At 36.0% G+C, this 24,739-nt stretch overlaps 2 long non-coding RNA genes across 4 annotated transcripts in view; both read right to left on the bottom strand.

Moving 5' to 3' along the window:
* The window catches only part of LOC119239975 (uncharacterized), a 192,804-nt gene extending 183,691 nt beyond the window's left edge, over positions 1–9,113 (bottom strand). For both annotated transcript variants that reach the window (XR_008551092.1, XR_008551091.1), the window contains exon 1: positions 8,839–9,113. This is a non-coding gene — a long non-coding RNA (uncharacterized LOC119239975). The remainder of the gene's footprint in view (positions 1–8,838) is intronic.
* Positions 9,114–17,732: 8,619 nt separating this feature from the next.
* LOC119239976 (uncharacterized) overlaps positions 17,733–24,739 on the bottom strand; it is a 202,476-nt gene continuing 195,469 nt past the window's right edge. Inside the window, exons 8-9 of one of the 2 annotated variants that reach the window (XR_008551096.1) lie at positions 21,050–21,165; positions 17,733–17,775 (exon numbers count right to left, since the gene is read on the bottom strand). This is a non-coding gene — a long non-coding RNA (uncharacterized LOC119239976). Of the gene's footprint in view, positions 17,782–21,049; positions 21,166–24,739 lie in introns of both variants that reach the window. The other variant, XR_008551095.1, reaches the window with a different exon arrangement.

A 24,739-nucleotide genomic window follows, 5' to 3' on the forward strand; every position in this document is an offset into this window, starting at 1 on the left:
ACCACATCACATGAAAAGGAACAAAGCTTTTTATAAAAGTTCTTGACTCCAAGACTGGGGCAGGAAAAGTTCCCTAACAGCCAGGATCACCTTAAGATGGAAAGTAAGATAGTAGTAGAAGAATCCAAGGATCATGACTGAACTACACTGGAACTTTCTTGAAAGAACTTCCACTGGCCAAACCTGGGATCATTTCAGCAATAAAATAAAAAATGAGAAAAAGATTGCAAACCATTGGCTAAAATAAGAACAGTGAATCTATCCTAATACAGCGAGTCAATTGAATAAATAAATAAGGAAAAGGGAAAGCCCTTCCTTAGAATACCAACTAACAAAGAGTAACAGCAAAGAAAATGGTATTTTGTTATTTATTTGTCAATTGATGCTACAAGCAGTGGCTGAAAATATGACAAGAATTTATATTAAACATATTGCTAGTATAAAGATATTAGCATAGCTAAATAACCAGACTAATACAGTCAATATTGTGATGAAACGTGTTCTGCAGTGGCATATCTATTCAGGTGCGAGGGTGGAGGGCTGCCATAAATGAAACCATGAAAATCATTCAGACAACCCCAATTCAGGAATATTCATTAAATAAATCCCTGTGGACAACCTTCAAAATAATTAAGATCAAAGAGCAAAAACAATGTTGAAAAATTACTCCAGATAAAAATGACCTGAAAAGACACACAACGAAATTCTAAAAGTGGCCATAGACTGAATCTTGGACTAGAGAAAAATCAAGCTATAAACATTACTGTTTAATCAATGCTTTTTTTTTATAAAGCACCAATGTTAAATTTCCTAATTTTGATAACTCTTTTTTTTTTGTTTGGATAAAGAAAAAAGTTTATTAAAGAAAAAAGGAACAGAAATAAAGTGGGCTTGATAACTCTTCTTTGGCTCCATAAAGCTATTTCTTTGATCTGAGGAAACAGATGCAAAAATATTTAAGGGTAGTAAGGACCATGATACTTCCCACTTATAGCTAAATAGCTATACAGGCAGAGGTATATGGGAGAGAAAGGAGAAGGATGAGGAGAGAGATAGAAACAAATCACAAAATATAAACAACCAGTGAATCCATGCGGATTTCTTGTTTTATTTGTATAACTTCTGTGTAGTGTTGAAATTTCAAATTAAAATAAACATAAAAATAACTTAGAAGACTTCTACAAAGGAGGTTTGATAAATGTAAAGCTACAAGTGGTTGACATATATGGCTGATTACCTAAAGAGTGGATTTTTTAATAGAAGGGTTATCTTTTTCTCAAGCAGTCACTCTGTGTGATACAATCAGAGCAATTTCAAGGAGACAAATAGTTAGGATCCCCAAAATAGCTGGGCATTGTCTTTCTACTAACTACAAACTGGTTTTCAACACAAACAACAAACCCTTTCATTTAAAAGACTGTTTCAAAGCAATTCTTCACACACAGCTGACTAGTCCACATCCTACTTTCTTAAAAGTCATTATTTGTAAGTTCTATGTTTTCACCCAAACTCTCTATATTGCTGCATTATACTCAAGTTATTCTGTGCTACCCACTATCCAGAATTTCTCTCTGCCTCCGAAGGAAACTTACTCCTTTTTCCAAATTCAATTTCTTTCTTTCGTAGAACCACCCTTTTCCTGGGCTATTGCTTTCATCCTGCCTGGCCAGGAGCTCAAATATGTTCTCAGTCCCATCACTTGTCAAGGAGTTCCAAAATTCTCTCCCTTCCTTTTGCAATTTTTCTCCCTCATTTCTATTGATACCTTTCCAGATCTCTCTCTCTCTCTCTCTCTCTCTCTCTCTCTCTCTCTCTCAATAATCAATAAATCAATATCTATCTATCATCTATCTATTATCTATCTCTTTTATCTTTAAAAAATTAACTAAAACTCAAACCAAAAATTATCTAAAAGCATTGTCTCTTTGAATGATCTATTTTCACACTTTCTCTTTTCAGTGTTATAACCTCCCCAGACCTCAAATGTAGGTATTTTTGAGACTTTATATTTTTAGAGCAGTTTTATTTTTATAAAAAATTTGAGAGGAAGGTACAGAGATTACCCATATACTCATGCCCCCACACATGCATAGCCCTCCTCATTGTTAACATCACTCATCATGACTTTACATTTTTTAACTAAGGGTAAACCTGCATTGAAACTTCATGTTCATCCACAGTCAATAATCTGCTTTAGGGGTCACTCTTGGTGTTGTGAATTCTATGAGCACAGACAGAATATATCCATTGTTATAATATCACACAGAATATTTTTACTGCTCTTAATAAACTGTGTTCTGCTTATTCATTTCTCATGACACAAATGGCTTTAGTTTTGTTTTGTTTTGTTTTGTTTTTCCCCCTGGAGCAATAGGGTTTACTACTCACTAAGATGTTTACCTGAATAATTAATTTAATAATCACCATAAGCCTCAAAGTTCAATGCAGCTATAATCTCATTCTTGAGAGGAAAGAAATAGAAAATCAGAAATTAACTAATTTGCCCAAAGTCCTGTGGCTAATTAGTAGACGAGGCAGGTTTTGAACCAGGGAGGCTAACTGCAGACTCCAGAGCTTATCTGTTCTACTCCACAATTCCAAACTAATTTACTGCTATCCATGACCTCCACCTCTCAGTGCAAACCCACACAGATGCTCCTGAAGTCGACCATGATTTTTCTCAGGGTGTCTAGGGCTTCACATTGTTGAGAAAGAGTACAATATTGTGGTTTAAAATCTTAGCTACTTGAGCAGGAAATAAATGAATGTGAATTCCAGAGGCACCTACTTTCTAGCTGCATGACATGGCACTGACCACTAAAGTCAGGCTCTTTATCCGTATTGTATAGGAGTAAAATAGATCTATCTCAAATGATTTCCTTTATGAACTACATTAAATGTGGTCATGCATTAGAGAATGCTTATCCTAGTGCTTAACATTATATTTGTCACATTTAGGTTTCAATAAATGGCAGCAATTACTTTCCACACTCGACTTTGATTCATTTACTTCTTCACTGATAATTCTTTATGGCTCCCAGTCCCTCTTTCTCATACAAACCACAAAAATTCCCTCTCAGCTCTGTCTCCTGTATATACACTTTTTCTTGTATTTCCGACTGGAAACACTGCTACAGCTACACATGACTGCAGAGGACGTTGAGTCAGTACCTCAGACTCTGAAAGTTCTCTGATCTTCAGAGCTAATCTCCATTACATGTTGTTAGCTATCACTTGGCAGCCTCCTTAATGGCACACAAATTCTCTGATAAATAGGTTCAGCTCTTAGCAAGTCCATCTACCTCTTTGTTCTTTGTCCATCACATATCATTTTGACAGTCCTTTCATCTTCAACATCACTGGGAAGATCTATGGGATATGACCAGTGAATAATGATGCTAATTTTTGTTGTAAACTGGACCCATTGAATGTGAGGGGGAATAATCAGGCATAAGGGGTCAAAAGGGCCCATTCAAATATGGAGAAGGCAGGGCCTCCCCTGGTGGCGCACGCAGTTAAGCACTGCGCTATGAAGCTGCCTGCAGCCTTTGCAGCGCAGGTTCGATCCTGGCCAGCCGGCAAGGGTCCCACATGGCAAGACAGACCTTTCCTGCTGCACCCGCTGTTCCCCTCAGCAGTGTATTTCGTCAGTCGCCTATTCTGTTCCCCACTCTATCTCTGGTGAATTCTCTCACCCTCCTACGCATCTGGCCTGTGCCCCAGTTCTTGTATAAAATAGATAAATAAATCTTAAAAAAAAACACACACACACAAACATGGAGAAGGCAGATATGCTGTGGCCACAGAGGTTGGCAGAGACTAAGATGAGTAGGCAGAAAGATACCACCAAGCTGTTAAACATAGTTTGGTAAGAGGCAAAATAATATTCTTTGTAATTTATCAGGAAAAAAAAAATTGTTCTAACATTTAAAATTTCAGTATTTACAGAGATATTTTCTCTATACTTTCTTCAATTGATTATATGCCAGACCATGATTATATTTAAGTAGGTTTGATCATTTTGTCTTAGTAGGGCAGGGCAGATATGAAGCATTAAATCTTCTCTCCACTATCACTCTAAGAACTGGACTTTATATGAGAGTTTAAAATTTTCTCCTGTAACTAAGAATCTTTATGTCTAAAGATGCAAAGATCAGTAAATAGTGTTATGGGCTGAACTGTGTCTGCCCAGACTTTCCCTTGGTGAAAGCCACACCATCAGTACCTTAGACTACAGTATATGGAGACAGGGTCTTTAATGAGATAACTAAATTAAAAAGAGGTTATCAGGGTGGTTTCTAATCCAATACAACTAATATCCTTATAATCCCCAGGCCTCTCTTTCAATAGATATTTATAGAGAAAATATGATGCAAAAGGGAGAAAATATGGTAATGCATTAAGGCATTGCTATTTTTTTAATTTGTGTGTTATACATTTAGATAACATTAAATGAATTCCTACTATTAAAACTGAAGCCAAAATGGTAAAACATGACAAGACATACATCACAATAACATCTTTAAATACTCATCACCCAAAGCAAAGAAAGTGAAAAAAAAGATAAACACCTGGGATTACATCAAACTGAAAAGCTGCTGCACAGCAAAAGAGACATTAACCAAAACAGAGAGACACCCCACTGATTGGGAAAAAATCTTTGCACTCCAGTCAACTGATAAGGGACTGATCATAAAGATACAAAGAACTCACAGGACTCAACAAAAACAAAATAAACAATTCAGTCAAGAAATGGGCAGAAGAACTTAAAAGAACTTCCTCTTTAGAGAAAATGCAAATGGCTAACAGGCATATGAAAAAATGTTCAACATCCCCTATCATCAGGAAAATGCAAATTAAAACCACACTGAGATATCACCTTACACCAGTAAGAATGGTACATATCAAAATAACTAGCAACATGTGGTGAAAAAGGAACTCTCCTGCATTGCTGGTGGGAGTGCAGACTGGTGCAATCACTATGGAAAGCTGTCTGGAGGTTCCTCAGTCTACTAAAAATGGAGCTACTATATGACCCGGCAATTCCACTACAGGGATCTACCCAAATGACACAAAAACATTGATTCAAAAGAACAACTGTACACCTATGTTTATTGCAGCACTATTTGCAATAGGTAAAACCTGGAAACAACCCAAATGCCCAAAATAGATGATTGGATCAAGAAGATGTGGCATATATATATATATATATATATATATATATATATATACACACACACACACACAATGGAATATTATTCAGCAATCAAAAAAGATAAACTCATGTCATTTGCAGTGACATGAATGGAACTAGAAAAAAATATGCTCAGTGAAATAAGTGGATGGTTTCACTTATAGCAGAAATATAGCGGAACCAAATAAGACATCAGAGTAAAAAAAAGACAACAGTACAAAACACAGCAAAGCAAAAACAGGCAATTATAAATCAGAGACATCCTGCAGGGGAGAAGGAGGGCGAGGGTTCAGAGGGAGGGAGGGAGGAGCACAGGGGACTGAGGTGATGGTGCTCGGGTGCACTGGTAAAAGAAACTCTATGGGGACTGCACCTGAGGGCTTGTGGGAAAGCAAATATTGTTTGAATATGAACAATGATGTAAAAGAATAAAAAATTAATATTAAAAAACTGAAGACAAAATCATATTTAAACTTTCCTTGTTCCACATTTTTATGTTGTAATGTTGCTAAATTCTGTCTCAACAGATTTTTAAACAATAGTATTTTTCAATGACACTAGTGTCGTAGAATACATTGTATTTGTTCATTTATAATCCATATTTTAATGGATTTATAGTCACTGTTCTTTTATTGAGGCAACAAGAGTTTACAACATTGTATATGACATAGAGTTATAGATTCATCCTTCTCATTTAATTCGTATACTTTGCTAGACTGAACATCATCATAAATTAATTTTGTTTTCTGTTTTAATTTTTCACCAAAAAAGTCACATAAATATAGTTATTCTTTTGCCTTGCAAATCTAGAATGGTTATCTCCTGGCTTTAAATTTGAAAATCAGTTATAAACTTAGAAGATAAGTTGCCATATATCAAAAGTCTGTGGGGAATATTTTTTTTCCTGAGAATAATATTACAAGGTAGATCTCTGAACCAACCATGATAGTTCTTGCTTATATATCATTTTTTCACCTGTGACTACACAGCTTTCTCTTTAGTCCTAAAATTGATAATATCAAAATATACATTAAGCTTGTCCTTAAGGTACTTGAGGCTTTTCAATTAGAAGGTATGTTTACTTCAGAAAACTACTTTCTATTACACACAATTGCATGTATTCTTCCTTTCTGGTCATCTAGTTTTATTAATCTTGTATCTTTGGGCAAATTCTCTTTTCTCCCTTTTCATTCCCTGGATCACCATTTGAGGCTACCCTACTCCATGGTCACCAATCACTTAGAGAGTCAAGTGGTATTCAGAGTTGTACAATATGGTGGATGGGGTCTAATCATATCAACTGAAACAGTCATCTTGATAAAATAATTATAGGAAAGGACTTTTAGAACTCTGAAACTTAATTTTACCAAAGTTACTATAGTCATGGATGTCAAAGGAGGTAAGTGCCTATTTCTAATGCTTGACTGAATCTGATATATTGTTTCCTCTTTCAATGCCCCCTCTCCTTCCTTCCACCCCCTCTTTCTTTACCTGTTTCTCTGGTAAATTACATTGATTGATTTTTGCATTTGGTAACAACTTTGCATTCCCAAAATAAACTACACTTGGTTGTCAGGGAAGGATAAAGAAGATCCAGGCTGTCATCATGACTCAGTCTATTAACAACAAATTGTGTGCATTATAAAATTGCTGCTGATTCCCATCCACTCAAATCTCTCAGTAACGACTATTATAGCTCATTCTATGTGGAAACACATAGTAATGGTCATTTGGGGAAAGGTAGTTCACCCTGGCCAAGGTGATGCTTTAAAAGTCTCTGTCTCCCTCAATTTCTTGAATCCAAGTTCAGTTCTTTATGTCTCTTCCCATCCTCACTTTGATTTTCATATTTGTACCCCATGTCATTTCCCAAGGTTATGGGAGTAAGAATTTCATTTGGAGTCCTCAGAATTCTATACTATCAAGCCAGCTCATACCTGGCACTGTGATTCTGTAGTCCACCCAACTTGTTCTCTTTTTCAGGTTCAGAGTGGTGCTGTTCCTAGACTTTTGTACCCTAGCTAGAATCATAACTGTCAATCTCTACCTATTATCTCACCAGTTGCCAGTTCAACTTTGAATGGAATGTTAAAATATTTAAAATGCATTTTTCCTTACCTTTCATGTAAGAACTATCTGGGCATTTTTTCCCATTGGATACAAAATTTAATTTGAAACATTTTTTTTTTCCTTAGATTCTTATGCTTTAAACCTGCAACACTTGTTTACCTTTCTTTCCTTTTTTGCACCAAATTAAACTTATTAAGTAAAATAAGTTTATATCTTTGTATCTGCTCCAAGGGGTATGAGCTCAAACAACTACAAATGCATACTTCTTTTCTGCCTACATTTAAATAAGGCAGAATCTTGACATCCATAATGGAAGACTCAAGATTAAAAGTAGTTCATATGAAGAAAAAATGGCTTTCATTTTAAGTTGAATACATGCTAAGGTTAACAAAATATCCTGAAAATTAAACAATGCATGCCTCAGTTACTTTAGCAGAGGATAGTTTCAGTAGCAAATATTAACAATTAGGAATGCATTAAAGAATATACAGACAAGGGGTCTAAAAACAATGACTTTGACATAAATTGTGATGACTAATAATATACTTGGAGCAAAGGAGGTTTAGAGAAGTCATAAGTATCTGAGGACTGCCATGTAAAGATGGAGTAGACTTACATGTAATCCCATAGGAAAGAAAAAGTTAACAAACAATAGAACTTACAATGAGGCAGATTTTGATTCACTAACAAAATTAAAAAATGACCAATGGACAATCTCTTCCATGAAAATATTTGGTATATGGAACTGGAAGAGACAGGTAAGAAACAGTTAAGTGGTTCTTACGTCTGTCTGCATAACTGCACCAACTGGGAAGCTGATCAAATGTACAAATTTGATGATGCTATAGCACAAAACTTCTGATTCAACAGATGTAGGACTGAGCTCAGTTTTTTTTTTTTTTTTTTTTAATAAACTTTCCCAAATTAATTTAATATTCTGTCAAGGTCAAGCATCAGTGGATCAGATGGTATCCAGGATTCAGTAAAACTCTCTAATGCCGGATATTTCGGATATTTTAACTAGACTGAATGTCTATTTGGGAAAAAAAAAAACATAATAGAACTCCCTTCTGTTTACGATAGTCATTTTCTGATGTTGGCAAGCCTAAAGATAATTAAAACTGCCTTTCTTTGGATCACTTCTTGCAGTTTTCCTATTCTAGAAATGTGTTCCATTTACTTAATAATCACTGCCCCAATTTATCCAGTTCTCTGGCTCCTAATGGCCACGCCAATCCTGAATTTCTTTGTCCCTGTTCTTTTTAGCCAAACACCTTCTTGTATTACATGTTCTTTTGAAGAATATTTCTGTGACACAAGATACCAACATTATCACCATTCTAAAGAACTAAATCCTTAATACTAAGCATTTCCAAACTTTCATTTCTGTGTCAGTCATACAATTTTTACTTTCACAGACAGCAATATTTCTAAAAATTACCTTTAGTGATTGATATTTTCTCCATCAATAATGAATACTTTGGGTGGATTTTCAAAATTTTACTAAAATTCCCAACTTTTTGTTAAAGTTACTTTTTAAAAAAATATTAGAAGTCTTTTATTCTCTTTCATACCTATCATGCTTGGGGAAACGGGCTCCAGTAGCTCAGACTTCTTCCCATGGTTTCTCACAAAGCATTCCTCTGGGTGGGCAGGCTGGAGTATCAACTAACCTCAAGTAACTTTCTCTTTAGCTTCCTTTTTAATTTTCCTGATAATTTTCATTCACACCTTTCAGGAAGCTCTCTCTGCTCTTAGAGAACTTAATATGCTCATTGTGAATATTAATCATCTTGGAAAGAACGTTGTCCTTTATCTGTTTGTTTACGGCAATGCCAACTGTATGCTAGGTAAGGTCATAGACTATTCCAGTGTTGCCATGGTAACTTGGGTGGGGCATTCCTTTTTGAACAGTGCTCACTCCTTGTGGTCTGCAATGTCACCTTTCTCATCAATTCATATGAGAAATGACTCCATGTTTTCTAAAAGGCCTGGAAGACATATACCAATTGCATCTTCTCTTCACCTCTATGGTGGTCACTTTGATGATTTACTAGAAAATGGTAATTCCCACAAATTCCCAAGATTATAACTATTTGTCAACAAAGTCCTGGTGATCTATCATCTTATGGATGCTCTGTAATGATCTCCCTCTATTCTCCCTGTCCTCTACTCTGCACTAGGTCCATGGGCTTTCCTGGACTTCTCTTGCTTACCAAGAGCCCAGGTCTTCTTCAGAAACACTGCACTCGCCACTCCTCTGAGTTCTTCTCACTCACTAGAAAGCTGCATAATATTCGCAAGTCTTTTTTCTTTAGCTAAACATCACTTCATGAGAAATGCCATCCTTTAGAGCCCTAAATCTCTTACCTGTTTATATGTCCTTCCATAGCACTTACTTCTTGCAATAATTTTTATTTAGTTGTCTGTTTCTTTCCACCTAGCTGATATTAATATGTAAGCTCCCTGAGGCAGAGACTCAGATGCATTTAATTATGGTTTATCCTCCAGTGTTCATATCAGTGACTCACACATAGCAGGTGTTCAGTAAATATTTGTTGAATGAATAAGTGGAAGGATAGATAATGAGAAAATTTCAATCCTGGGCATTACAATTTGTCTGTCAATCTAAACTCCTGATTGAGCTAAAACTGAAGTGCCCAGGCCTTTTGCTTTTCTCTGTATTGAAGCAGTTGGTTGCAGAGAGGAGAGTCAATATAAGGAAGAGTTTAAGGAATTTGAGAGTTAGTCAAGCTTTGCATTTTTATCCTTTTAGTGGTGGTTGTAAGAATGTGTACTAGTTAATTTAAGTCATTATGAAATACACAAGAGAGTCATCATGGACAAATATGGAGGCATGTGAAACAACAAGTAATAAGAGATGTAATTTCCAGACCATACACAACAAAGGTGCATGCTGTGCATTGTTATACTTTCAAGGTAGAATATTATCTTGGTTTTTACAAAGTATTTCCCTAAAGCAATAAACATAGTAATTCAATTATCAGTTCCATTTAATTACTGGGGTAATATACTTAATTGATATACTCTAATTTCAGTCCTGTTAAATGTAACAAATCTCTGGTGTGAAATAATTTTAACAATCAACATAAAAATGGTGATCACATTAGTGTAATTTTATATTCTGCATAGATATTACAGTTTAGCTCAACCTATAATTAAGGCTTACACTAGAAATATGAATGTTTGTATACATAAGTAATTTAAGTTTAAAACAGCTGCCCTTCTAAATATAAAGATGTCAAGTGAATTTGATTTTGCATTTCTCTGAGGGTATACATTTGTGGGGGAAATGTCTGCATCAGTAGAAGTCTCCATTGTTTATGAACTTTTCAACACTGCTACCACCCCTGCAGCTATTTACCAACTAGTTAACTCCTAATTAATTTAAGTCTTTCTCCTAATCATTTCCTAAGTTGATACCAAAAATATCCCCCTTAGTCAAGTGTCTTGTTTGCTATATGACAAAGTCCAATAGAAATCCATGATTTAGTCCTATATAAAGCATGTTTTCACTGCTTAAATTGGAAAGTTTTGAGACTTTGTATAGACAGAAAGGAAATGAATATGAACAAAGAACTTACATCGTGGAGTATGTTTCAGTGTATTGACATCAAGAATAGTTGAAAACACAATGCAATGGCTTAGATAAATAACTAAAGTAGGAAGAAAAACAAAAGGAAGAATACAAAGAGGAGGACCTGGAAAAGACCAGTTCCTACAATAATTCATTGGAGCAAAAATGTAGCTGGGATTGTTTACAATAGTCAAGTTATGGAAACAAGGTAAGTGCTCAATGACAGATGAGTGGATTAAGAAGATGTGATATATGTACACAATGGGATACTACTCAGCTATTTAAAAAATAGGATTTATTGCCATTTGTGACAATAAGAATTGAATTGGAGGGTATGATGCTAGGCAAAATATGTCAGGAAAGAAGTGAGATGATTTCACTCATACATGGAATATAAAGAAGCAAAGCAAAGGAACAGGAAAAGCTAAAGCAAAAATAAATTTTTAAAACGTTGAAAGATATATATGTGAAGATAAATTACATTGAATCCAATGTGAAAATATTAAAGCACATGACCACTTTTAAAATAACTCACTATAAATTTTCCTAGAACTTTAAGTTTATTTACTGGCCATTCTTGCTAAAACTGACACAGCTACAGAGAAACAGACACTTAGATTTGAAATATCATATTTGATAATCAAGCAGAATCAAGTCCTTTGGAAGCATGGAAATGACATCTATTTTAAGTCTTATTACAACTTCAAGGTTTTTTTCTCCTTTTTTAATTAATAAATTTATATTTATATCATTGTTCATTTTTATACAATGTTTGCTTTCTCCCCTCAGGTATAGTCCCCATGGAATTCCTACCACCAATTCACCCATGCACCATTACCACAGTCCCTTGTGCTCTTCCCTCCCCTGTTTCGATCCCTCTCCCTCCCCCTCTCCTGCAGAATATCTCTGATTTATAGTTACCTGTTTTTTTTTTATTGTTATTATTTTTCTCCTCATCCCTTATTCGGTTCCCCTATATTCTGCCAATAAGTGAAAACATCTAATATTTTTCTTTTTCCTTCTGAATTATTTCACCGAGCATTATCCCTTCTAGCTCCATCCATGTTCCTGTGAATGGCATGAGTTTATCATTTTTTGAATGATGAGCAGTAGTCTATTTTATATTTATATATAAATATAAATGGTATATGTGGTGTGTATATATATATATATATATATATATATATATATACATATATATGTATATATGTATATATATATATATATATACACACCACATCTTTCTGATCCAGTCATCTATTTTTGGACATTTGGGTTGTTTCCATATCTTACCTATTATAAATAGTGGTGTAATAAACATAGGGGTGCAGGGATCCTTTTGAATTAATGTTTTTGTGTCCTTTGGATAGGTTCCAAGGAGTGGAATTGCTGGGTCATGCGATAGCTCCATTTTTAGTAGTTTGGGGAACTTCCACACAACTTTCCATAGTGATTGGACCAGTTTTCATTCCCACCAACAGTGTAGGAGAGCTACTTTTTCTCCACATCCTTGCCAACATTTGTTGCAACTTTAAGCTTTTTAACTCTCAGTCTCTTCATAAGCAACATGGCATTAGTAATATCTAGTAGATATATGTGCTCATATATCCCAAGGGTATTTTCAGAGGTCAATGGAATTGAATAGATATAACCTTTGTCACCTTAAAGTCATTGAGAGGCCAGTGAGCCAAAAAAGCAGGACTAGGTCTTGACAACATATGTGGCTTTATCCATGATCTTGTCTTAAGTCATTATTTAAGACTGATTACCTTATTTACATATCACTGCTGTAGCCAACTCCCAACTATTTACTTCTCTCCAGAATGCTTTTGATATGTTTTCTTTTTTTTTAAGTTTTTTTTTTAAAGATTTATTTATTCATGCATACAAGAGCTGGGGTACAGGCCAGAAACACAGGAGGGTGAGAGGATTCACCAGTGACAGAGCTGGGAGCAGAACAGACAGACAGATGGAAAACACTGCTGAGGGGAGTGGGGGAGGGACAGGAGATGTCTGCTGCACCATGTAGGTAGCTCCCTAGCCAGCCAGGAATCAAACCCATGCTGCAGAGGCTGAGAACAACTTCACAGCACTGCACTCAACCTACTGTGCCACCAAGGAGGCCCAGCTCATTTATTTTTAAGCACTGAATAACATTCTTTGCTTGGATATAACATAGTTTATTGACTCATTCAACTATTGATTGCTTGGTTGCTTCCAGTCAGGGGCAAGCCGGAAAAATTAAAACTGCTGCTATATACTTTCATATGCAGGGTTGTTTTTTGTTTGTTTGTTTTTCCTTTTTTCCTTTTGTGGACATAGCTTATACTACCAAGGGACACCTTAGCTAGATTGCATGGTAAGAGTATGTTTCACTTTGTAAGAAACTGCTAAACTGGGTTTCTAAATGACTATACCATTCCCTCTAAGAATCAATGAGATTCCCTTTGCTCTATATATTTGTCAGCATTTGGTGTTGCATTGTTTTGGATTTAAGCCACCCTAATAAATGTGTATTGGTGTAACATCATTGCTCTATCTCTGGGTACTGTAGGGACCCAGTTACAAAAGCAATCCAGTAGACTGAGCGCTAAAGAAATGGGAATTTCACAGAAGAAATAGAACATGAGCCCAGGGCATCTGATAGCAGAATATGTGAGAAAGATAATCCAGATGCCATAAAAAGCAGTAAGAAATCAGCTACATTTTAAACATATTCCTAAATGCTGAGCACAGGCTAGCATAAGAACATGAAGGAATAGAATAGAAGCTCTGTAAGTCATACAACGCAGGTATTTCCTTTACATTGCTATGTTCTTCCTTGCAAATCTCCACCAATAGCTCCCCAGAAAGGAATGAGGCTATGCAAGAGATCCTGGTGATGTCTGCCTTAGAAAGCAGCTTGGAAGTTTCTTATAAGGCAGGACATTACAGAAAAACTGAATGATTGCATATACATGCTTTACTCAAAAGAAATGAACATTTTTATTCACACAAAAACCTGCATATGAACTTTATAGTAGTTTTATTTATCACTACCCCAAACTGGAAACAGTCTAAATACCCATCAAATAGTGAATGGATAAAATATTTATGATATAGCCACATAAAAGAATGTTATCAGCACCCCAGAGCCACTAACACATTCAACAACATAAAATAAATGAATCTCAAATTATTGTGCTAATTATAAGAAGGCAGAATGAAACTCTATAGTCTGAAATAATTAATTTATATTATAATATGAAGAGAAAATATAGTGAGAGAAAACATGTGCTTTCCATAGGCTGAGGTGAAGTTAGGTTTTGGATGAATTTTTTGAGTTGATGGAAGCAAACGATTCAGAATTTTTATTGCATGAGTAGTTATGTGAATGTATACATTAACCAAAATCATACAATTGTGCACTGGAAAGGGTAAATTTTACTACATGTAAATTATAATAACAAAAAGTAGAGTAGTATAATACATTTCCCTTCTTACACACTGGGTAGTTGTCTCTACCAGTGAGTGAAAAGAGCAGCATGAAAAACCATTTCAGTTTTAGAGGTCAACCAAGTATCAGTGTTACCATTCTCATCATAATTCTGCTCTCTTTTGAAAACTGAGCTGTAAACTGAAAACATTATTTGAAAAGCTCAATTTAAAACTGTGGGCTGAATTGGTTAGGGATGCAATTTAGTCCTATATGTTTAATCTTGTGGCAATACTCTAGAAATATCTGAACACTCTACAGAATGCTTTGAATGGAATACTACATATTCTGAACCAGTTTGTAATCATTCTGATTTTTCAAGGACAAAATACCTCGAATAAGTACTACTGACATATAATTTGAAAACAAAAAATGATTCTAGTAAAATATAAAATTTAGGTCCACAAGGGGTGTGTGTGTATGAACTTATATTTCCATAAGCTGCTAACTGGGATAATATCTCTAGTATAAATTAAATTTTCAATGAAATACAAAAACAGAATGGCCTTGGGACTCCTCAGAAATAGATATATATAGCATCTATAATTTTCACTTGATTATTATTTGCATGTAGTCAATGCAACCCAATCTGTTGTTATAAGTGAGAAAAAAGATTTAAATAATGGGCTTTCTGTTCAAACACTGAAGAAAATAGTAATGATTCTCTTTGTCCCTAGTCTGATGCAAGGGAACAGTGCAGCATACCTGAAATCACAGATATCTTATGGGGTTTGATTACTCTTTCCAAGTGCTGACTACTTGGCAGACTCTTCTAGAAGCAGTTGGTGAGACTAGCAGCTCTTGAATTGCCTTGAGGGCTGTCATATGCCTTGGTGGTTGTTGAATTAATGGTCCTCTCAGCTCTCCTGACCCCAAATACTTTAGTTTACTTAGATAATCAAGCTAAATGAATAAAAAATGAAATCACATTAAAATCATTTTGTGATTTCAGCAGTCTCTTGGAATTAAATGACAGCCATTCTCAGATTTGATGTTTTGTGATTGGTATGTTATAAAGTCAAATAACTAAAAGTCATTTACCTTACTAGTGAATATAATCAGAACAATAGCTTTTCTTATTTATTGGGCAGGCACTGTCTGCACAGCACTGTAGCAGGTATTGAGGATGTGCCAGTAAAAAGACATAGACCCTGTGCTCAGGAACTGAAGGTTTACCAGGCAAGACAGATCTAACATGACAGATGCATAGCTGCCCAATGATGCATTACAGGCATGCCAACACAACACATGAAACACAGAGTAAGAGCAACTAAATCTGCTTTGAGGCCTTGGGGAAAGTTTCACAAAAGTTAAATTTATTTTATCTGATTCCTAAAGAATAAATATGATGCATCTTATTCATGGCGCATAAAGATATTTCAGAGAAGAGAAATGAAATGTATAAAAGCAAGTGCTATGTGTAAAAGGACATGATAAGATAGGAAAATGGCAAAATATTAAGAATAACTAAAGATGAATGTATTGAAGAAAGTTATAGGATACCATAGTAAAGAGTTAGATAAAGATTGAATCGGAAATGTTGTATATGCTTGTTCTACACATTGCTCTTTTGTTGTGTAGCACAGAGAACCCAAAACAGACAAAGGATAAAAAGAAACCTCTTAGGACCCAATAACAGAACACATGCCATACAAACTGTAAACCCCTCAGGAATGTGTACACTCTTTTCATCACTCAGAGGCCAGGTGATTTCTCATTCCTGCTGTTCTCTGCATTTAATTCATAGTTCTCTTTTGATAAACACTCACCCTTTGCATAACGTTTCTTTCATATGATCATAAGATGAGCAACAAATTTCCAAAATCTAAATCAACTTTATCTCAGGTCCAGCAGCTGGTTAGTTTCTCTTATTCCCCTATTATTTGCTTCCTGTAAGATAAAATAGGTCTGCCATTTTGTGGATATATTCAGTCTGAAGGCTTAAGGCAGCCTTTAGCACAGAAAGATCTTTTCTTGGACACTGCAGATGTTCTATCGCCATCCTTTTTCCAGAATACCCATTAGACATTGCTGGAATCTCTGAACCAATTATCTGCATATCCTCTTTTCCCTTATATTCTATACCCTTGTCACTTTGCATTTTGATTTGAGATAATTGATTAGGTCAATTCTCCACTGCCTTATTTAATTTTCATCTGTGTTCATTCTATTATCTTCATCTCTTGAGGGATATTCTTTTTTTAAAGATTTATTTATTTATGCATACAAGAACTGAGGTACAGGCCAGAGGTGTGGGGGGTGAGAGGATTCACCACAGACAGAGTGGGGAGCAGAACAGGCAGATGCACTGAAATACACTGCTGAGGAGAGCAATGGGTGAGTCAAGAGATATCTGCTATGCCATGTGGGTAGCTCCCTGGCCAGGGATCAAACTTGTGCTGCAGTGACTGCAGATAGCATCATAGGTTTACATCTTAAACTCTTGTGCCACCAGGGAGGCCCGAGGAATATTCTTTTCCTTCCTATATTCTTTCCTTTCCCTCCTCCCTCATTCCTTCCCACAAAGCTACTGTGTGGAGATGCAGCTTCCTCTCTCCTTTCAGTGTCAATGGCAGGAAAACCTTTACATTTTTTTTCTGTTTGTATTTAAGTTCTCCACAGTGAAAGTCTAATCTGTTTATTTGAACCTCTGCCCTTAACTGTGTGTCTTGCTTTCTCAATTTCAACTATCTTTTAGCCTTAAAAAGTGATTTCTCTGGCCAGTGTACATCCCTCCTGAGCTATCCCCTATTGAATCCTGGTCTAGGTATGTTAACAGGACACAGAATGAAATATGCACAGTTCACTACTAGTACTTTTCCTCCCAGGGAACACTTATCATTATTCAATACAAAGTTTTCACCAATTATTAATTCCCCTGACAATTATTTTCAGAGATTAATGCGTCACTCGAATCCAGTTACAGTACCTAAGCAACATTTCCCAGTTCCTGACTACAGGAATCAGTCAGTAAATATACATAAATGTCCTATGATAAGTATTACTGATCACTGATTTTTAGGGCAACAAACCTATTTTTCAGGTCTATATTTTCTAATATATACGATCAAACTTATTTCCCTGTGTTAAAGTGTTGTAAAATAGCTTCTTAGTTCCAAATTCTAGTTTGTCTTAACATTTCATAATTTTGGAACATTAATTCACCAAGATAATCTTTGAGTTTTCATTCTTTTGGACTTGTAGCATTGGACTCATTTAGGCTATTTGTAAATTCTCCTGTAATTTCCTTTCATGCATTAAGATCTTACTTCTTTCTATTTGTTGATATTGTTACTTTATCATCTTTAATTTTGGTGTTAAATCAAGTTCATGGGACATGCACACTGGTGTTTCTCTTGTGGTTTGAAGTTTGAAGTCTTTAATCAATTCTCCAGTTTGTTGCCTCATATATATATGTTGGGTTTTAATGATGAACACCTGAAACTTACATATAATGATTCAATACAATATTATCTCAATAAAAATAAATTTAAAAGTAAATAAAATAGGGAAAAATAACACCTATATTATACAATTGAAACTGTACCAAAAGAAAGCCAGGCCTACAAAAATAGCACAACTATGTTAGACCCTTCTTTATAGATAAGGATTGAATCAGGAAACAAGCATAAAGAGAAACAAAGCATAAAGAGGAACTAAATAAAATAATAGAATTTGTTTAGATTCTCCATGCATTTTCTCAACATGAAGAATTATATTTAATTATCATTATATTCTCACTTACTCCCTAGAGTAAGTGCTAGGCAGAAAGTGGTCAGTAAAAAGTTTTTGCTGCTCTACACTGTAACTTTAGTGGAATATAAACACTGAATTATTAAGCAAAATAAAAACAGTATTTTCTTCCTGTTATCAAGTGAGATTATTGATCACCTGCCTCAAACACTAGGATTAAACATCCATTGAAAGGCACATGTAAATTTTATAAATGCCTTCCTTAAACATTTTATATTTTTTAAAAACTTTCTCACTCTGGGTGTTAGAATTCCAGATAATATTCCACCAACCTCAGCCATTAATTTTAATTTGCTTTGTTCTTGTTATTCCTTTGTCATCTTTAGGTGCCTCTTCAGGGGAAGAAGTGTGTGGACGTAGAGAGGGAATGTAGACCTTGGCCTTCCCTCACTAATAAATTTGGTACTTTTTTCTTAGCAATTTTATAATAAAAGAGCAATAATGATAGCATGCATATGCTTGAGACAGGTCATCTACGTAGGTGTCTTAGTCTAACACTGAGACATTATTTCAGAAAAATATGATTATTGAACTAGTTATGAAGATTAGTTTGGATTTCCTATAATCACAGACATCTCTGGAAGCCTGTGGGAAATCAGGGAACTTTTGTGACTGGACCTTCAGCAGTATCCTGTTGCTTACAGAATCAAGAGATACCTTCAGCCTGACTTTAGTTTGTTCCTAAAACACTCATCAAACATTGTCTCTTAGTGCCCAGTAGAATTCCTCTGGGAAATGTGCTGAAAATGTCACCCCCACTGTGTCCCTTAAACTCCATATGGCTTGAGCAGTTTTTAGTATATGTTACACTTTTCCTGAATTGTTAGACAGTGACAGATGCCCCTGGAGTATATACTCAGCTCCATATGCATCACTAGGGTGTTGACTTAACTGTCAGCTTCACAAAAGACATGATGAGGAAGCTTTCATCGTCTCCTTCTATAACTTCATAACCTTGAGGGTTTCAATCTTAATTATTATTTGAAATAATAATAGTTTGGAACTTTAAAGAAAATGGTTCAAGTCATGGCCCTTTAATTATCTGAACCAGAATCACATGAACTAGTATTAAAAAGAAAGATTTCTCAGTTCATCTAGACTCACTAAATCTGTGTGTTTGAGGGTATCTCTGAAGAATTTGCATCATTCACAAGAAATTCAGGTGGTTGTTTTTCTAACTTAATCTTTGAAGCCCACTGCTCTGACCTGTATAGGTTCCTGAGGTTGAGTCAAAAGGACATTAAATTTCTCTTTCAAAGACAGGATGAATGGTGAATCTCACACAAAATTGTTGAAGAGTTTTTTCATGTTTTTTTTTTTTTTCCCCCCAATGGAAAACAAAAATAGCATATTTGACATATTCTACAGATAAACAATAAATCAAACTCTTCAAACATGGGAAATAATCTACTTTATCTGTTCTAATTTCATTTTGTTACCCAGTTTATTCTTTTTTGCTTAAAATCATATGTTCCCCCGAATACACCTCTCATCCAGGCGGGGTTAGGATAGAAGAGAAAACAGAGAAAAGCAGAAGAAAAAAGTGACATAATGATTGTATCTAAGGGTTTGTCCCACCAAAAATTAGAGATATTGTATTAACAAATTAAGAATGAGCAGAAACACCCACTGCTAAAGAAGTATAAAATAATAAAATAAAATATATTGATGTCAATACAACAGGAGACGTATCTATGCCCTTACAGTTGCCAGAAATCATAATAGAATTCTGGAAAAAATAAACAAACAAACAAACAAACAAACACAAATAAATGCAACGAGCATTCTGAGTAATAACTAAATGCAGAGGAAAGGGAAATTATAGCATAAAACATGTAGAACATTCCAGTCAGCATGCAATTTTAAGCATATTAATAAGTATTTTAAATTGATAGTAAATTAAGAGACAAGAGAATGGGGCCTCCCCGGTGGCGCAGCAGTTAAACGCTGGGTTGAGAAGCTGCCCGCGGCCTCTGTGGCGCCGGTTCGACCCCCGGCTGCTCCCCGGCACCAGAGGAGGGTCCCACATGGCTCGCAGACCTCTCCTGCCGCCCGCTGCTCCCCTCAGCAGTGTACTTTGTCACTCTGCCTGTTCTGCTTTCGCCCTGGCTCTGGTGAATTCTCTCACCCTCCCGCGCTTCTGACTGTACCCAGTGCATGTATAAACAAAAAAATGAACAAACAAATAAATAAATAAATAAAACATGCCTCTAAAAAAAAAAAAGAGAGACAAGAGAATGACTTTCCATAAAAAGAATAGGGCAATATTATAAAAGCAGAATCATTTATTGCAACGTATTTCCCAGAGCACATTTTGTATATTAAAATATAGATTTACAATGTCATCAAAATTATCATACAGAATAAATGAATTAAGTAAGGGTTATCTCACATACTAGGAGGCCTAGTTCTCCTTCCTTCTGTTATCTCCCTGTGGTTAGTAACCTATGCTTCCCTTCACCATGAGTTAAATTAACTATTTGCACATTTGTACCCTTTTCAGTAATGGCATTGAATGAACACATTGGTATTTTTTCTTTTTTTTAAGATTTATTTATTTATTTATACAAGCACTGGGAACAGGCAGAAGCGGGGGAGGGTGAGAGAATTCACCTGAGCCAGAGCAGAGAGCAGAACAGGCAGACTGACAAAGTACACTGCTGAGAGGAGCAGCAGGGTGCGGCAGGAGAGGTCTGCGAGCCATGTGGGACCCTCACCAGTGGCGGGGATAAAACCGGCACTGCAGAGGCTGCGGGCAGCTTGCAGCCCAGCGCTCAACCACTGTGCCACCTGGGAGGCCCCACATTGGTATTTTCTATGACAAAAGCTGGTGATGCTAAGAAGCCTATTCTTCCCAAGGGTTGCTCTCAGGAAAACATGAAACAAAGATTTTCAGTCTATGACTTTACATCAGTGTATAATTCTCTAAAACGAAGTACACATTTTAGTTCTGACTTACATTTTAGTTCAGTCTTCGTATACTGATAAAGTAACTTCAAGAATTTTGAGACACATGGATAAAATATTAATCACCATGAAGTTCATTCTTTGAAACTATTAATGTCGAAAGGGTTTCTGCATGGCAACAGGAAATTCTTTGTTTTAATAAATTGTATATTCACAATTTTCAATGAAGTTTCAAAGGCTTATATTCTAATATCCTTAAATTATACAATATGTGAGTTTAATGATAATATATATTATGTGATATCTTTCTCAATATTATAAATTCAGATACCTCGTACAGTTTCTGGTGATTCACAAATGACCCAGTATTTAAGTATTGAACAAAGACCTATATATGTATAGTTTCACATGCATTATCTAATTTGGTCATCAAAAGCCCTGAAGTTCAGTACAGTCTATTACCAATGGTACAATAATGGTTTTCAAAAATAACTACATATTTACTTGTATTAAGAATTTTCTTTTTGGAGGCCTCCCTTTTGGCCTTGGGGTTGTCTCAGCACTATCACCATTAGGGCCTGAGTTCCGTCCTCAGCCAGGGAGATATTGGCTCCCTTCCCTATTTTCCTACTATTGATTCTCATACCCAAATGAACTTCTTACAGTCCAGTTCATGTGTCAGTATCTATCTCTGGAAGGACCCAGTGTAACCAACCAACACTAGAAATAACAAGAGTCTTGGACCTCCCTGGTGTCACAAGGGGTAGGGTCTCAGCACAATGAAGCTAGGAAGCCACTGCAGCACCAGTTCAATCCCCAGCCAGGGATATACCCACATGGCACAGCAGACCTTGCCTGTCTTGCCCACTGCTCCCCTCAGCAGAGTATTTCAGTTGATCTGCCTGTTCTGCTCCCCACTCTGTCTCTGGTGAATCCTCTCATGCCCTCACACCTCGGGTTTCCATGCAAAGATAACTAAAATCTTTTTAAAAAAGAAAGAATTTTCTTGCAGGATGTCTCTGGTTTATAATTGTCAGGGAGGGAGGGAGGAGCACAGGGGACTGAGGTAATGGTGCACAGGTGAATTAGTGCAGGAAATTCTATGGGAACTACACCCAAGGGGGAAAACATTGTTTAAAAATGAACAATGAGGGTCTCCCCTGGTGGCGCAGCGGTTGAGCGCTGGGCTGCGAAGCTGCCCGCAGCCTCTGCAGTACCAGTTCAATCCCCGGCCACCGGACTGTACCCCAGTTCTTGTATGCATAAATAAATAAAACTTTAAAAGTGAAAGAAGCTGCCCATAGGTAAGAGTAAAATTATTATGCCAAAGTTAAACAAACATATACATTTTAAAAATTTGGTAACAAAAGTGAAAAATTAATAAATAAAATATGTATCACCATTATAAAAGAAGAGTTGAATATGAAGCTACTTTGTAAGAGGTTCAGGTGGAAATGACAATAAAAAGGAGGGCCTCCCCGATGGCGCAGCAGTTTAGCGCTGGGTTGCGAAGCTGCCTGTAGCCTCTGCAGTGCTGGTTCAATCCCCCGGCCGCCGGGCGAGGGTCCCACATGGCACACAGACCTCTCCTGCTGCCCGCTGCTCCCCTCAGCAGTGTACTTCGTCGGTCTGCCTGTTCTGTTCTCCGCTCTGGCTCTGGTGAATTCTCTCACCCTCCCGTGCTTCTGACTGTACCCGGTGCTTGTATAAATAAATAAATAAATCTTTAAAAAAAAAGAAAGAAAAAAAAAAGGAAAAGTAGGAGATCAAATTATTTTTGTCATGATTTTTGTATTAAATAATGGAAAGAGAATGGTTAATTAACTAGGTCCAAGAAAGACCCTCTTAAAAGATAAAGGCACAAAATGTGTAGAGAAGAAAAAAGCTAGTGGTGCAGGAAAAGGTTAACATACAGTAATAAGGGCAAAATGAAAGCAAAACTTTCTCAGAGGAGAGTAATAAGGCACTTGGAGGAGGTGGTACTGTACAGAACAAACCACTTATCCAAATCTGATATTGAATTATTAGGAAAGAACTGGTCACCATAGTGAAAAGCTGGCTATTTAAAACACAACAGTCTGCTTTTATATTTCAAATTTACTTCAGAACATCTTGATACAGCTAATAGTTTTATTTTCAAGGCTAAAATTCTGTTCTAAAGGGTTTTATGTACAACATGTGACAGTACCTATTAAGTTCATTTATGCACCATGTAGCTAGTTAGGAAAGTGTCATAAGTATCAATCTGAATAGTATGAAGTGTAGATTTGATGAGTGGCAGTCATGAATAATCAGTTTATTTAAACATCGCCCTAAACATTTATTTCATTGAATAGAAGAGGTGTGGGAACCTTTTTTGGCATAATATCTTCTTGATGGCGTTTATGGAGGGAAGGTCCTGCAGTCTATTATTCACATAGAAAATTGGTTGAATGCATGTTCCCAAAATGTAATACTAAGATGCACAGTGAGTATGTTTAACCTTTACAGAGCTTGAGGGTAAGACATTATTCTTATACTTTAGTTAAAAACCAGTGGAAATGGACCATTTTGAAAGGTAATTGATTCAAGTAATATTATTGAACAAAACAGTGGCAAGTATGTAGGTGTGCACCAGAGTTAGTTGTCTTACAATTTAAATTTTTTAGCTAAATATTATTTTGTATATATATATATATATATTTTATTTTATATATTACATCATTTTTTTAACATTTTTTGATTTATTTTATTTTATTTTATTTTATTATATTATATTTTTTAAATTGTATTTATACAAGCACTGGGTACAGTCAGAAGCGCGGGAGGGTGAGAGAATTCACCAGAGCCAGAGCGGGGAGCAGAGCAGGCAGAAGGACCCAAGTTCACTGCTGAGGGGAGCAGCGGGCGGCAGGAGAGGTCTGCACGCCATGTGGGACCCTCCTCCGGTGGCCGGGGAGCAGCCGGGGATCGAACCGGCGCTGCAGAGGCTGCAGGCAGCTTCGCAACCCAGCGCTCAACCGCTGCGCCACCGGGGAGGCCCTATTACATCATTTTTCATTGTTGCACAATGTGTGCATTTTCATCTTGGTTATAGTTCCCATACAATTCCCACCCCACTTATTTTGATCCTACTTCCCCCTACACACCCCCCTCCCCGCCCATAGTGTGTCTCTGGTTTATAGTTGCTTGTTGATTTAGACTTTTACTTTATTATAATTGGGGTTTTTTCCTGGTCCCTTATTTAGGCTTTCTAAATTCCTGCTATGAATGAGACCATCTGGTATTGACCTGGCAATTCCACTCCTAGGTATTTACCCAAAGGACACAGAAACATTAATTCAAAAGGGCACCTACACCCCTATGTTTATAGCAGCATTATTTATAATAGCTAAGCTATGGAAACAACCCAAATGTCCAAAAATATATGACTGGATCAAGAAGATGTGAGACATATACACAATGGGATATTACTCAGCAATCAAAAAAGATAAACTTGTGCCTAAATATTATTAATAGTAAATACAAGTAAATTTAGTAAACATAAGTTAATATTTGTCTTTATATCATGCACTCCTTAAAAAATCTAGAAATACTTGGGAAGAAGAACATTATATAATATGTATATGCTATTAAAAATTAGAATAGAATGTTTAATTTTCTCTGCCTCTAGTATAAGTAGTTGTATTTAATAGTGTACAAAATTCCCTAACAAAGAACATGAAACTAGGAAGAGACTGTTTGTCAAATCAGAATTTTATCT

The sequence above is a fragment of the Talpa occidentalis genome, unplaced genomic scaffold (genome assembly GCF_014898055.3).
Source record: "Talpa occidentalis isolate TD23 unplaced genomic scaffold, MPIMG_talOcc4v2.1 talOcc4.12, whole genome shotgun sequence".
Lineage (NCBI taxonomy): Eukaryota > Metazoa > Chordata > Mammalia > Eulipotyphla > Talpidae > Talpa > Talpa occidentalis.